The following is a 15,427-nucleotide window of genomic DNA, read 5'->3' as shown; positions in this document are numbered from 1 at the left end:
CCTCAGTCTCCAAGCCTTCCTGTGTGACCTGGAGAGAATAATTTCGTTTTCTTGAGGCCTTATGTTCAGCACCTATAAACAATGAGAAAGTTCTGAAAATCCACAGAAATGGGGATTTTTAATTCCTGGGCATTTTCATGATGCCTTGGGATCCTGAAAAAGAGGGGACCAGACAAAGGCAAAGAACCGACTGCCTTTATTTTTGCGAAGAATATTTGTCGGTATTCTTCCTTCTCAAGATTCAAAAGCACAACTTGGAAAAGCCTCTTCAAGTCTGAAGTCTCATTTCCTTAATATATCCATCATCAGACATAAACACTTTTTTCCCCTCCCTCTCTCTGGCTCACTTTTTAGCTTTCATTTCTTACTTCTCGGGAAAGTCTCCTACGAGTGGTCCGTGTGTTTCTGCTGATTACTACTTGATGCCATTTTAGAAAAATGAAGGATAATTAAGTAGTAAGAGGAACTGGGCAGTAAAAGGGGTAGCTTTTGGACAATTCATGAAATAGTCGGTGCCTTTTAATGGTAGGGTACTTCCTCTGCTCATGAATTATTCATTTTAATGCTTTTGTTATAATGGCGACAGTGTTCGGTCTCTGAGGCAGTTCTGGACAGCCTTCCTCTGCTGAAATACTGCACAGCAGCAGCTACCAGTTATTTTATAAACTAGTGCATCTAAGTCAGTAACGCAGTGAGTAAGTGTATTTTCAAAATTGAGAAAATGAGAGAAGTGGACAGATAACAGTATTGTAACGAAGGGGATCTGTTTTGCTGAAGGATTCAGTTTGTTTGCTTTTCTGGGAACTATTTGGGGATGTAATTTAAAATAAATATTTTTACAGATTATTGTGTTTAGTATTAGATTCAAATTATGTCTATAATGAAAACAGACATTAGTGTCTCTGCTTTATAGAGCACTGTGCCATAAAAGGCAGTTTTAAAACATTCACTGTACATAAACACATCGAGTTTTTTCTTACAACTAATGTTTAAAGGTCTCTTTGAAACAGTTTTTTAAGATGAAACATAACACAACCACATAACCCACACAGAAAATGCATCTGAGTCATGTGCACACAGAAATAAAAGTTTCTTTGTGGTATCTAGTATCAGTCTTTCATTAAAGCATGGACTTCCCTGAAGAGAAATTCCAGTGCAGGCTCTTGAGGGTTCTCCCCATCTTCCCCTACCCCGCCTCCCTACGCTTCCCTGACTCTGGGCTGAGCCCCTGGGTCTTGGCAGGCTGTGTTAGGGACAGTCCCGTGAGGAGGAGGGAATTTGGGGCTGGGAGCAGGGAATTTGGGGCCGCGAGCAGGGAATCTGGGGCTGGGGGCTCCGTGGTGCTGTTCCCAGCGGACACAAACGCGTGCTCCCGGCAGCGCTGTCCCTCTCTGATGTGATTTTAGGAGCGGTGTTTCCTCCCAAGCCCTGTCCTCACTCCTAAAATGCCTTCGAGCAAGAGATAAGTGCGTGTGGGGGACGGAAGCAGTGAGCAGATAGATGAGTGATTAGGTCATTGGGATGAGGACGGAGAGGGGGTTTTTTTTGGGGTTTTTTTTTTTTTTTTTTTTACGCCGAGCTCCCTTCTCGTTTGTTGCTGCTCAGATTCCCTGCGAACACGGAGGGCTGAAACCGAGTAAGTAGAGGAAACAAAACTCCAAAGATGGATAAAGCTTGCAGAGCTGTAAGGAGCGGCGGAGAAGAGAGAAGTCTGAACTGAAAGTATATGTGGTTTCGGGGAATCTGAATCACGCAGTATTACTTTCACTTTTTCTAGGCTCGTATTTCCTACGAACAAACCATCGGGGAGATAGAAGTTCTGATTTAGATAATGTCTTGCAGCCTTTGGAATAACGCATTCTGCAGGAGGGGGAATCCTCTCGGCAAAGGTCGAGCTCCGTGAGCGGGGAGCTTTCCCCGCTGCCCACGACCACATTGTTTCTGCTGGGAATGTCAGCTCCGGGCCTTTTCCTGCGGGTTTTTTCATATATTTAGGTGACCACCCCGTGTAAAATGGAAGCACCAATAGGAACCCCTCCTTTCCTTTTTCCTGTAGCTCTGCTCAGACCATTCTCTGTTAGCATGGTAGTGGTACAAAGTGTGTGGTCTCTCAGCTCTGACTAATGCATTTTGTGCTGTGTGACTGAAAATGTCTCGTAGTCTGCCAGGGCTGACTGAGGGTTGTGGAATGCGGTGCTTTTCTCTGTTTTTCTCTGATTTATATTTTTCTTCCCCTTTTATTTTCTTTTTTTTTCCCCAGTACAAATGTGTAGGCAGCTCGCTGAGAAACCTCGGGATGCAGGGGAAATGCTTGTGCGTTGTGGAATGCGGCTTCCCCTGGGAGACCCCAGCCAGGCGGGCAGTGAATGAGCAAAGTGGAAGAATGAGAAAGGGAGGAGGTCGGGAGGCAGGGACAGATAGGAAAGAGTGAGCGAGGAGGAAGGAAGGAGGTGGAAACGGAGGGGCCCATTTCCCTTTTTTTCTGAAGCAATGACAGCTGGTCCTGTCCCGCCTCACATGACAAAGTGCTGTGGAGAGGAGTATTAAAGCTGGAAGCCAGTGAGCAAGAGTGGTCAGCTGATTATATTTTAATTTCTTTCCAGGCTTTTAGTCAGGTGATCCCTGATGAGTAGCCAGCCCACCAAGAAGGGAGTTCAGCACACAGGTAAGAGAGAAGCTGAGTACTCTTACATGCAACTGGGGGGTCCGGGCAAGAAGGTAAACAGCTCTAACATTGTTTAAATAGTTAAAAAAAAAAGAAATCCCGACTTGCTTGGGTGTGTAATACTGTGATTGTCTCTTTCAATGATTACTTCTGCTATTCAGTCTTGTTCTTGATTTTTTTTTTTGAATCTGTCTTTAATTAGAGGCTTTATTGAAAAAAAAAAAAAGAAAAAGAAAAACCCAATTGTGTGGTGTTAAATATAGACCTGGGTATTGCATGAATATTGCATTTTGTTACATTTTGAATAAAATAACTTTCCATAATGCAAGTGTGTCAAACTCGTATTTAGAGGGGAATTCCCAAATACTTGAACTATGAGTCATAAAAAGTTAAAGGACCAGTACAACAGTTCAGGATAAAAACTCCGTTCAGCCTTGGATGGCTGCTTTTGTACATGTTGGTAATAAAATATGTCTTTTAAAAACTCCAAAACATTCACAAAGCTGAAGCTCTTTAAACTCTGCTGACCACAACCTGAAAGATAGAGACGAAACAGGTGACTGGAGAGGAGAACTGTGCAAGTGCTCTTGGTTTCATGCATGTCTTCTTTCATTGTGTCTAACAACCTGGTGAATAAGTCTTCTTATGTGCTGAGGGTGCTTCAAAGGGCTCTGACTCCTTAATTCCTGTTATATAATGTCTTAGCAAGAAAACAGACTGAAAATCAGCAATAAGTGCACTTACTATAAATGAAAAAGTACAGAATAAAAATGCCTGGTGAGTGTGACAGATAAAAGTGGGGTTTAACTTGTTTTATGTCTGGATATTGTGCCATACCCTCTTCTCTTTAAACATAACTAAGCAAAATTTTCTTTCTTACGGTTGTTTTTCCTTACTAGAAGAGCTCAGATACTCTCAAAAGTTCTGAATTACTCCTGTTTAAATATGTGTTCAGAGTCTTTTAAGATGAAAAAGGCAGGCAAATGTTCCTAGCTCCCACCTGCAGCTCTGATAAACTCCTCACAGTCCAGGGTTGAAAACTATTTTGAAAACCTGTCACATGAATTTCCATGTTTTACTGGTAACATTGCTCCTGATCACTAATTTACAGCACTTAAATAAAAACCACTTGAGCCATACTTTTTTGCTGAGAGTCTGCTGCTATACACAAGAGTAATAAAGATGCATGACTTTCCAACTTTTTTGTTTAATTTCATGATGTTTCTCTTTTTCTCATTGTTAAAAAGTCTCTGCTTGTGACAAGCTGGCTGTGGGATGTTGGTATTGTCTTATAACAACAACTTTTTCTTAGATGCTCAGATATCCTGAGGTTTGATCTGTGGGAAAGCCCTGGAATGGGGCTGTGGGGTAGGTGGAGGAGCATTTCTGTTGGCTTTGGTGGACCTTTATCATGTGCAAACCTGAGGAAACACCCAGGTTTGAGTGGAAATCTGGGAGGGTAATTGCAAAAGCATGGGAAGCATCAGAGGGGTCGAGGGTAATAGTGGATTTACAGCAAGGGATAAGAGCTGTGAAGTTGGATTTTGCACTAGATCGTGGCGCAGAGACCTCTCTTCAGTTTCAAATAATCCTTGGCAACAGTTTTCTACTGAAGGTTTTCAAGACCTGCTTTTCCCTTTTTGTGGGATGGGAGGAGGAGAGGTTTCATGAAGTGAGGAAAGCTTGGTGTAGTGAAACAATGTCGAGCAATATTGGTTCTGGATAGCTGGGGTTACTCTGAAGTGGCTCCTCTGCTTGCCATGAGTGGCCCTTGGTGTTCAGTGCCCCCCTTCCCAGTAAGAACTGGGAATTGCATGGGCTTGGGGCTCTGGAAAATTAGGCAATAGCCCTGAAAGTACCCCAAGTTCCCGCACACCATTCCACATCGGCTTCATCTTTAGCGAAGCGATCTCTTATGAATGGATGCAAATCTTGTTAAGCTCCCTGCAGTTGTCCTTAGGGGAATTCCTGGCAGGTGGGCTTGTCCGGGCTGCACGCTGCAGAAATGCTGCCAGGGCACACGCAGGATCCCGGCGTTCATGTCCTCACACAGGGGTGGAGTGAAAGAGGGTCAGACGTGTGGAACTGGAATGTGTAAAAACTTTCAGAGAGTATAAGAGTATTTATTTATTTTTTTCTTTGGTCTTTTTTTTTTTCTGTTTGCTTGTTGTTGGCTTTTTGTTTTTGTTTTGTTTTGTTTTTGTCTTGTTGCCATTTTGGTTTTTGGGGTATGTTTCATTTATTTTATGGAGTTTAACCTATTGATTATCTGCGACCACTAGCATCTTTAATAATGTAGACTGTCTAGTTCAAATATATCTCAGAGACAGGAAATGTTTTAGTTTCAGGTCTATTTCTGCCTTTTCACTTGCGTTCTTACTATGTTTTTGTCTGAAGGGAGGGATTTGTTTGAAATATTTCAGGTGCAGTTCCTAGATTTCCGCTTATTGACATGAGAATATCTCTTTCACATAACTTTTGACTTGTGATCACTTTAGGTCATGTTTATTTAACCCTGGCAATGCCTAATGATCATGATTGCCTTGAAGGTCAGTAGGAAAAAAATAATTAACTTGCCCTGCAAATGAGGAACTGATTCTGTGTATATGGCATTATAAAGGATAACATCTGCAGCATTTAATTTTCCTTAGAGCAGTGGAAGAAGTATTAAGAGTTTAACAGCTGTACTGAGTAAACTTGCAAGAACATGAGCTCTTAACACCTTTAAATAGAGAGATGCTTACCTTCATTTAAAAAAATGGTCTAAGAATGTAAAAAAAAAAAACCTCAAGAAAGTTGAATCACAATATTTTAATGAAATGTTTATTATAATGAACTGGTTTACTATACATCTTATCATCGATTGTTATTATTAACTTTGGAAAATGATTTTTTGTTTTGCTTTTTATTACTAGATAGAGGGCAGACCCTCCTGTTACTCATTTAGTAAGATCTCTGTACATTTTAGGGCTTAACTTGACACCAAAAGAGTCATTACTAAAGTGCTACATCCCACTTGTCTTGAAATTGGACAGCGCTTTAGCTGCTTAAAACCAAAACCCTTCATTCCCCTCTTTCCTAGTTATGAGCACAAACATCTGAAATGGGATTTTCCACTCCTGCCGCACTAAGAAGCTTAGAGCTTTTTGGTATTATTCACACGAATCTCTCAAGGCTCCCCTTGCATACTAACGTCCAGACAGCCCCGTGAGGTTTCACCATCACCTGGCAGAATCCTCCTGGTGCCTTTGGGGTGCTTGCAGAGGGGTTTTGGGATGGTTTTTGGATTGTTTTTGGTGCTGGTTTGGCTCCAAGGTGGTGCAGAGGTGTGGTAGTTTGGGAAGAAATTGGCGAAGGTGAAACCGCTAGGCGATGGTTTGCGCTGGCAGCCTGGAAGTGGGCGGGGCAGTGCGGCTGTCGCCCCCCCGTGGCAGGATGCGGTAGTGCACCGCCCACGCCGCTCCGCCGCCTTGGGGGAATCACACCTGGAGAAGCAAATGATGAACTCCATCACTTCTCTGCCTTTTTAATTTTTTCACCCTCGGAAAATGAAAAAAAGAGAACTGTTAGAACTCCAGCAAGTTCAACGTTTCTCACTCTCTAGTTTCTCTCTTTTCTTTGATATGATGGAGAGGGACTTTTTATAAGGGCGTGTAAAGACAGGACAAGGGGGAATGGATTCAAACTGAAAGAGAGTTTGGATTAGGTATTAGGAAGAAATTCTTTACTGTGAGAGTGATGAGGCACTGGCACAGGCTGCCCAGGGAAGTTGTGACTGTCCCATCCCCAGAGGTGTTCAAGGCATGGTTGGGTGAGCAACCTGATCTGGTGGAAGGTGTCCCTGCTCATGGCAGGGTGTTGGAATTATATAGGCTTTAAGATCCCTTTCAGCCCTGGCCAATCTATGATTCTATGGTTTTATGCATTTTTTCTGTATTGGTGCAGGTTGTGTGATAATCACTACTGTAAATGGTGATTAATAGTGTGCGGAGATATACTAAAAAATGCCTCAATGAAAACTGATAATATGCTGAAAAAATAAAAAAAAAAAATCTTTGGAAGTCTCTGTTTACTGAAATGTGACATTAAAGTTAATAAACCAGATTTAGCCTTGCTGCAAAAGCAGAATGGTTTTTAACAAATCTGGATTACTCAGGCTGGTTGTGAACTTTGCATAATCTTTTGGACTGTAACAAAATGTTGGGAATACCCAAAGCTTTCTAAATCAAGTGTTTCATGATAATATTTAATATCAATATATGTGAGCTACTTCCCAAATCAATTTTGCTTTCCCTGTTAGGAGTTGAGAAGAAAAAAGAAAACATTCCCTCACTACTCTGTGCACTGATAGTAGTAATAAGCTTCTAAAAGAGTCATGAGTTCTGACACTTAATCACTTTTTGTGATGAATGATTATTCAGAAGTGAAAGTCCTGCCACAACACACATTTCATCTGAGAGCTGTCACTGCGCCATGTGCTCTAAACCTCAGTTCCACGAGCTCAGTATCCAGTCAGTTCACCAAGGAAAAGGCACAAGCAAGGAACTATCCTTGATCTGAAAATGCGTCTGTACCTTTGGAGCATCTTAAGAATTAAGGGCGTGCTCAGAGAGATGAAAGGACCAGGCATGTGGAGCTGCTTTGCATGAGATTTGTCCCTGGCAGCTTTTGCCATCCTTTCTCTCCCCTGCCACCACATGCAGCACTTGGACCAGCAACAGCAGATTGCACTCTGTGGAAGCTGATGAGAAGGATTTTTTGTGAGCCTGAACACAGAAGGTGGCATAGCAAGCATCAGAAATGTCCCATATCATAAAAAAAACAAAAGGCGAGAAAGTAGGAAAAGAGTTAGTAGTCATGCTAATGATGTCCCAAGTTCTTCAGCAAAATCAGGACTCAGACTTGCACACAGAAAGCAGAGTATATCTGAAATGAAGAAGAAAAAAAGGCTGCAATTTGAATGAAGCAAACAGCATCTTAATAACTTTTGGGGGTTTTAGGGTTTTTTCCCCCCATTCATTCAGATCATAGCTGGCTTTACGGTGAATCACTTTTCTTAGGAATTTGTGTGTGTGCATTTTTTAAAACAGTGTCATGTTTTGTCGTTGGTAAGACAAGAATATGGGTAAACCCCAAAGCAGTGACCTGCAAATGTGGCTGACAATCATTTACATCTTAAGAAGAGGAATGAGGAAATCCACATTAGGGGTTCTTCCCAGGTATTGCATTCCAAGCACTTCAGTAATACTGTGTATTCTGAAGCTCATCTTTATTTTGTTATTCAGTTGAAAGTCATACCAACAGAAGCAACGTATTATGACAAGTTAATGTGGTTTCTACTGCGCAGTGCCACTGCTCAAGGTGTTGTTTTCATTAGAATTTTTTTCCCTTAAAAATAGAGACCTATTTTGACAGCACATCTTGTCTGTCATAACAATGGAAGCTCAAGACCTGCTTTTGTAACTGTTTCTCCTCATTTATGTAATTATTAAATACCCAAGTGTGCACTACGTGATAGAAAATTTTAATCCTCTTATCTCTACATTTAATCTCTGATAAAAATTCATTGCTTTTTTTCCAAGACTGCCCACTGCTTCCTACTGGGTGGGAATTGCTGCTTTTTGGAGCAGGGTATAACATTCTCAGGAAGTTTGCTCCTGAGGAGTGGCCAGATCTGAAGTGTCGCAATAAATCTTGCAAATAGGCAACTATGGTTTTAATTGTATTTTAATCTGTGCATGCTCAAAGTATGCCACTGATTCTGAGCAATGGCTGCGTGGGATCTCTTATTGACCACTCCACCTGAAAAATGTATAGGACAGTGTATTTTTCCAAAGAATATTGAAGAAAATATTTTCTGGGGTTCACTAAAATTAAAAAGTCTCACTGTTGTGAGATTAGAAATCTTAATTGTTGTGAGAACTCTGAAGCTGTAATGAGCCTTTCACATAGCCCAACCTGTTCATAATCACAGCAAATTCCCCTGAAGAAAAATGAGCCATAGACTTAAAGCTTTTCCACTGAACATTTTGTTCTGTGGTCACTTGTGCAGAGCGTTGTCTGATATGGGACATACATTATGTGCTGAAGCTGAATATTCTTCGTAATTGAAGACAAAGCTCTTTTCAGAACTTCTCATCAGTCTCTGAAGAATGCTTTGTAGACACTGATGTAAATGTTTCCTGAGAACGGGGGGGGAATCCCCCCAAAAAAACCTCTCTCCGTCTGGAAGGAGAGTTCAGCCCAGCGAGTCAGAATGGGGATTTACTGGCTGGAGGCGGTGGTGGCTGGTGTGTGCTTTTGGGGGTTATTTGGTTATTTTCTTGAACTGGGGGAGGTTTTAAAGCAAGCCCCGGCTGTGCACCAAACCCACGGGAAGGACCTCGAGTACCGAGCGGGGTCGCGCCGGGAGGGGAGCGGAGGCGGCGTCGGGGGAAGCGCTAGACCGAAAAGGGACGGGACGGGACGGGACGGGACGGGACGGGACGGGATGGGATGGGACGGGATGGGATGGGATGGGACGGGACCGGACGGGATGGGGGCGGCCCTCGGGGCAGCCGCAGCCGCCCTCCGGGGCCGGCCGGGCGTTTCGGGGTCCCGGCCGCGCTTCCTCCGACACCTTTTAAAGACCCAGCCCGGGACACCGCGTGCGGAGCCTCCGAACTCCAGGAACAGGGATAATTCTAGGCAGCGCCTAAAGGTTCTGCCCATTAATTAACCCGACATCGCCCGGCTCCCGTGCAGGAGTGCAGCCTTTACCAGTTCCCAATTAAGTTCATGCAAATTTACATTGTATTTTCTGCAAGCAAAGCCCTTGTAAGCAACATTTTAGGGTAAGGTTTGCTCTCTTTAATTTCAGTCAAGGTGCAAAAAGATGTATTTCTTCCACCTTCAGGTTTCCTGAGCCTGACTTGCTGCAGCTCTGGATGTGTTCAGTGTTCTTGTGAGCATTTGGCACAAAAGTGCTGAACAGCTTGTTGTTACTGGTGCCCGTTTCCCCCTGAAGCACACAGCACCTTTTTTAATTTAAAGGAATAGCAATAAGTTAACTAGGTAACTAGTTAACCCCTAACTAATAGAAAATATTTGCCTATTTAAAGTTTTCCTTTCAGTTATGAAAATGCAAAATAATATTAATTGTGTAGTCCTTACTCTTCTTGTTCTGTGAGGAGCTTAGAATCTGTTACAGATTAAAGGCTTCTCAATTTATTCACTATTAGTAATGCTCGTGTTAGAGGAAATACAGGCACGGAGTGGGTTACTCTGCGTACCCAGGTTATTTTCTTTTCCCTTTAAGTGAGATTTATTTTTCAAGTAATAACATCCAGTTAGTCAGCTATTGGGTGGACAGGCTGAATAAATTCCAACTTTATAAATGTTAATGCATGTTATGAGTGGCCTTGAGTAATAATGGATGACAGTGCAGTATTCAATCAGAGAGGACGCCTGAACCACTCCAGAGTGACTCTGCTACGTGCTTTGGGGAGGACGTGTGTTTCTCCATAATAGGAGAGAAACTGGTAAATGCAAAAAGCTCCTGGGGAACTGCACCTTTGTTTTTCCGAAGAGCACAGCAGGAAAAGCCTTGGAATCACAGAATCCTAGGAAGGGACCTTAAAGATCACCTAGTTCCAACATGCCCTGCCATGGACAGGGGCACCTTCCACCTAGTCCAGGTTGCTCAGAGCCCTGTCAAACCTGGCTTTGAATAATTCCAGGGCACCCACAACTCTTCTGGGCAACCTGTGTCAGGGCCTCGCCACCCTCACAGTTGGATTAGATTCCTAATATCAGATCTAGCCCGCCTCTCTTTCAGTCTGAATCCATTCTGTCTTCTCCTGTCACTCCAGGCTCTTGTAAATTGTCCCTCTCCAACTTTCTTGTAGCTCCCTTCAGGTACTGGAATGCCACAACTGGGTCACCTCAAACTCTTCTCTTTTCCAGGCTGAACAATCCCAATTCTCTCCGCTTTTCCTCATAGGAGAGGTGCTCCATCCTCATAATCATCTTCATGGCCTCCTCTGGACTTGCTGCAACAGGTCCATGTCCTTCCTGGAGATGACTTCTCCTCCTAATTAAATACCTTGACATGTGTGATGCCATACCTTCATTTATGGATTTTGTGGCTTTCCACTTCTAAGAAATCCAAGCATTAGTCCACAGACATTTTGTAGCCATGATTCAGAAACTGAGCTCTGCTATGGATCTTAAACTAGAAAAAGTGAAGCAATTGTGGATTGATACTTAAAAAACTGAACAAGACAGCAGCAATCCTCTAATCTGGTAGCACTGAGTTAGCATGAATGATACTTGTCAGATGTCCCTGTAAGACACTTGTTTATTCCTTGCTAATTTAGGCGCAAGCATTGTCTCATAAAGTTGTGCAATCCTTATTGGAAATATACGGGGACTTTTTCAACCAATGATGAGAATGGGAATTCATCTGCTCTTCATTTTTTTTTTAGTGTAATTATTTAACGTGTACATCTGACATTTGGAAACTTTAACTGAAATTAGTGTCTCTTAAATGTGTTTGTCACTAAGATTTAAATGGGTTCCAGTATATTTGTTTCATGTCATGGAGGAGGAGGAGGGGAAGTAACATTTGAAAGTTATCACTGCTTGCCTAAAAGCATACAAATGCTACCATATGTCCGGAGGTTCTACATCATTTATTAAGATGAGAAAATAACCCAACCATTCATACTTTGAACAAGATATCTAAAAATGAAGCAGTATTTCCCTGAGAATGATATTGTGCAGTCTCTGCAGTGTAGGAGAGGTAAGAGTGGTTGATTATCTCTAGACATAATGTTGCCAAAGAGCAATAAATCAGGTATTTTTAAGCTACCCTGTGAACAGGAATATTTAATGTGCCAGCGCCACTTGCCTTTCAGGCTTGACTGAGCAGACATATTTTAAGATGTTTGTTACAGTGTATTTTTAATCTAACCTGCTTCCCAGAACATTTAATTGTGGAGGCGTCTAAGTGGTTAGCTGTCCTGGACTTAAGTGCAGGACACTCGGAGCCTGCAGGAAATCAAAAGATTCCTGGGCATGGGGTATAATATCCTGCCAAACTTCACGGCATCTGTGTCACAGGAGGACTGCTGTGAGGCAGGAAGGTGCAAGCAGAGGTCCAGGAATACCTAAATGTTCTTCCACCTTCCCTTTTGTGTGGATTCTGCACGTGTAGCCGGAGTGCCCTGGGAGTGCTGATACTCCATGTGCAGGGACACTTTGGCTTTGGGGCAGGTTTAACGGAAGGATTCTCCTTGTGAAAAGGAGCAGTTTGGGTGTTGGAGGCAAGGGACATTCAATAACAGAGCTGACGATGTCTGTGGTGAAGGAAAGAAGATGAGCTGATCACTTTGTGTCTGCTCTTGGAGGGTTTTAGTAGCTGTTCACATGTGTTTTCCCAGGAGACATCTGTGAATGGGATCTTTAGGCTGCTGAGCAAACAGGCAGCTTAAAGAGCTTTGATGAGGAGTTACCAAGATGCCACTTTTGGGACTGTTGGCCAGACAAACGCTAAAAAGATTGTGCAGAGTTCCCAGTCTGCCCATTCAATTGTAGTAGTGGCTGTGATGTGGCTCCCTTTACAAAGCAGGTGGGTGAATATGAGAAAGGAAATCTTAGGGATATAGAAGGAGTGAAATCATCCTTGTGAACCTGTTAACTATTCCTGGAGCTTTCTTTTTTGGGGTGGGTTTGTTTTTGTTGGTTTGGGGTTTTTTTCAGTTTGTTTTTGTTTTGTTTTTTTTCCCCTTTTGGCTGCTGCTCTGCTGTTGATGATCCCTCCTACACACACACACACACAAACACACATCCCATGCTGGTCCTTCCTCTCCTGCTACAGGTTGATAGCATTTCCACAGGAGTGTTTCACAATTGTCCCTGAGTGTGTGGGGGTGACGATCAGACAAGGGAAATTATCTCCCTGTGCCAAATTTGCCAAGGCTCTCCCTGAGAAATCCTGTGAGCGAAGACCCAGCCAACACAGCCTCTCATACAGTGGTGATTTCAGGGTGGATAAGATTAGGATCAGGCAATGTCTGCTCTTTCTCCAAGTCCTGCCTAGCCAGATTGCCTGAAGATTTTCCTCAGGACAAGGTAGCCAGCTTAGAGCAGAGGATTTAGTATGGCTGAAGTGCTTTTTGTTTGGAAGAGAATGTTTCTGTTGATCTTCTCCACAAGTGTGTGGAGCAGATCTTCAAGATGTCATTTGTGGTCATTTTTTTACTAGAGAAAAGTTTCTGCCCAAGCAGGCTTGGCCACAGTCATGTCAGAGCAGCCTAGGTATAAAATGGGGTGATGTACCCAGACCTGGCCGTTCAGGCAGGTCACAGGAGGTCAGCATTGTACCTGCTTGAGCACCTGATTGCTGAGTGGGTCGGGGTCACCTGGCAGCCCTGGTTTTGAGTCTTGCAGAGGGGTCTGGACTGCCTGTGGAAGCTCAGAACCTTGGGTTGGGAAGCAAAGTGTCTCAACTCTGTGCAGGAGGAGCTGACTTGCTTTGTTCTACATCTCAATTCTAGGTGAAGTCTCACTGGGAGCTCTCCAAGCCAGGCTCCCCACGTTTTGTTGGGCAGCTCTTTGCAGGGTTGATTGTGCTGGCTCTTTTGATCGCTTATGTCACACATAGGGGTTGGAAGGAGTGGTATTACAGACCAAACTCTGCTTTTTAAAGTATATGTTGGCAGTTTTGCTCAGCGTCTTTCAGGGACAGTCATCCACAGCTGTCCAGGCTGCCTCTGGTGCACCCTGTGGGGAGGAACCAGTTGGATCCTCGACTTTCCATCTGTCTTTTATCTTTTAGCAAGAAGTCTTACCTCATCATCTTTTTTTTTTTTTTTTGACAAGTTTAGAATACGTTTCTTATCCATGCACTCCACACAGAAGTACAGGTGTGTTGTCAAAGCTGTATGTAGATTATTCAGCACAGTGAAGTAACTATAAAATACTTTCACATGACTCCTGAGAATGGAGGAATTCTATGCTGGCTGAGCAATACAGCATTTCTCAACCTTAGTGGCAAGGGAATTTTGTAAGGTGTTTTTTTATTTTTCCCTCAGCAATAGAGCTTGATTTGTTTGAACTTCAATAGTTGGGGTAGGAAAAGGCAACTGGCTTCATCCCATTTTTCAGCTCAGAGAACTTACACAGAATTACTGCTTGTAAATTTTAAGTGATGTTTAGATTGTTAAAGAACAAAGTGATTAAATTATATGATTTGGATCCTCTGAAGTCTCTAAAGATCTGAGTGTTGTTTGGTTTCGGTATGCTTGCTTTAGTGTTTGGTTAGGGCTCTTCATAAACAAAATACAAACATTATCTTTATTACTCACAGTGCTGCTGCATACTTGCGGTTTAGGTTTTGCCAACTATTTGCATTGTATAGCCACAGACTCTGTCTGGGCATAAACAAAAACAAAGCCTTTCTGTTCCTATCAAGACTTGTTTTTTCAATTAGGAGCATTAGTGTATCGTTATGTAGAGAGGTAAGATTATGTTTGCGTGTGTGTGTGTGTGACTCTCTTCGAGTCTGAAGTGGCAAAAAACCACATCAGAATAGATTTACGTGTGTCTTATTAGCCATGAGCACCCACAGCATGATTAATGCTCTGCAAGAGAGACAGACAAGGCTGTCTCTGCCCCTGGAAGCTCACAGTCTAGCACTGATAAGACTTGCCTTGTAATTTAGGAGGTGTGAAATTAATTTTGCGTTTATTAGTATTGTGACCCTCCTCTGGATGCAGTTCTGGGGTGCAGAAGCCATTGTAGGCACATGAATCAGCCTGCACTGGCTTCACTAATCTATGCAAATCAAATGCCTCCTGTTAGCTCTGCAAAAGGTGCCAGATTAGAATTGTCTGTGCTAAGGCTTCTCTCTCCTGGAGCATGCCTTGAAACAAATTTCAAATAATGGGTTTCAGGGATCGCAGGCTAATTTAAAAGCTCACCTGTGCATCCATTGTGAACTCACCAAAACTCATAATCCTGGACTGCCTTTTAAATTTAACAAGGCAGGAATAAAAAAAAATGCTTGGAGGGCAAGCAATAGTTTACACCCATAGCCACATTGTGCCTATGAGTTTTGAAAGAAAAAAGTTCTATATTTTATTATGAGTAGTGTGTTATGTTCCTGACTACAACTGCCATTTCCTCACATCCCCACACACTCCTCTTCCTATAGCTTTTCTTCATAGGATTGGAGAAACAAAAATATATAATTGTGCAGAAGTATTTGTGCTTTGTTCTTGATCATGTTCCCATCCCATGCTTCAAATTGTATTTGCAAGTGTTGGCATTTTCAAATGGAATTTCCCATCATCTTTTCTTGAACTGTTCCAGCAATTCTGAAAATGTGAAGGATGTGTGACTTTTTTGAAAGCAAAACAGAACTTCTGTTTTCAAAGGCTACTTTCAGAAATATTTCTTAAGCCATTAAAGTAAATAAATAGTAGTAATATGTGTACTAATTTAAAGCCATTGCATTTACAAGAGGTTTTCTACAAAAATCTGTGGTGTTTAGATAAATCCCTAATGATTTTGCTAAGTGCATATTATTGTATATTATTTTCTGTACTTGGATAAAAATTACTCTCTACCTTTAGTATGGTTTTGTTGCCAAGTGCCTAGATAAAAGGCTCTCTTTTAAATTTGTCACTGAGACAGTTGAGAAGAGGTGGTAGAAAAGATATGTTCTAGCAGCTACTTAAGAACCTCATAGCTAAAATTTACAAAATTATATGGAATATA

At 42.4% G+C, this 15,427-nt stretch overlaps 1 long non-coding RNA gene across 2 annotated transcripts in view; it reads left to right on the top strand.

Moving 5' to 3' along the window:
- The window catches only part of LOC136285638 (uncharacterized), a 37,600-nt gene extending 34,079 nt beyond the window's left edge, over positions 1-3,521 (top strand). For both annotated transcript variants that reach the window (XR_010719503.1, XR_010719502.1), the window contains exon 3: positions 2,604-3,521. This is a non-coding gene — a long non-coding RNA (uncharacterized lncRNA). The remainder of the gene's footprint in view (positions 1-2,603) is intronic.
- Positions 3,522-15,427: the final 11,906 nt, after the last annotated feature.

Source organism: Chamaea fasciata, unplaced genomic scaffold (assembly GCF_029207755.1).
Source record: "Chamaea fasciata isolate MVZ Bird 193981 ecotype frontalis unplaced genomic scaffold, bChaFas1.0.hap1 SCAF_2, whole genome shotgun sequence".
In the NCBI taxonomy this organism is placed as follows: Eukaryota; Metazoa; Chordata; class Aves; order Passeriformes; family Sylviidae; genus Chamaea; species Chamaea fasciata.
Note: the sequence above shows the minus strand (reverse complement) of the source record. Positions and strands in the feature narration are given on the sequence as shown.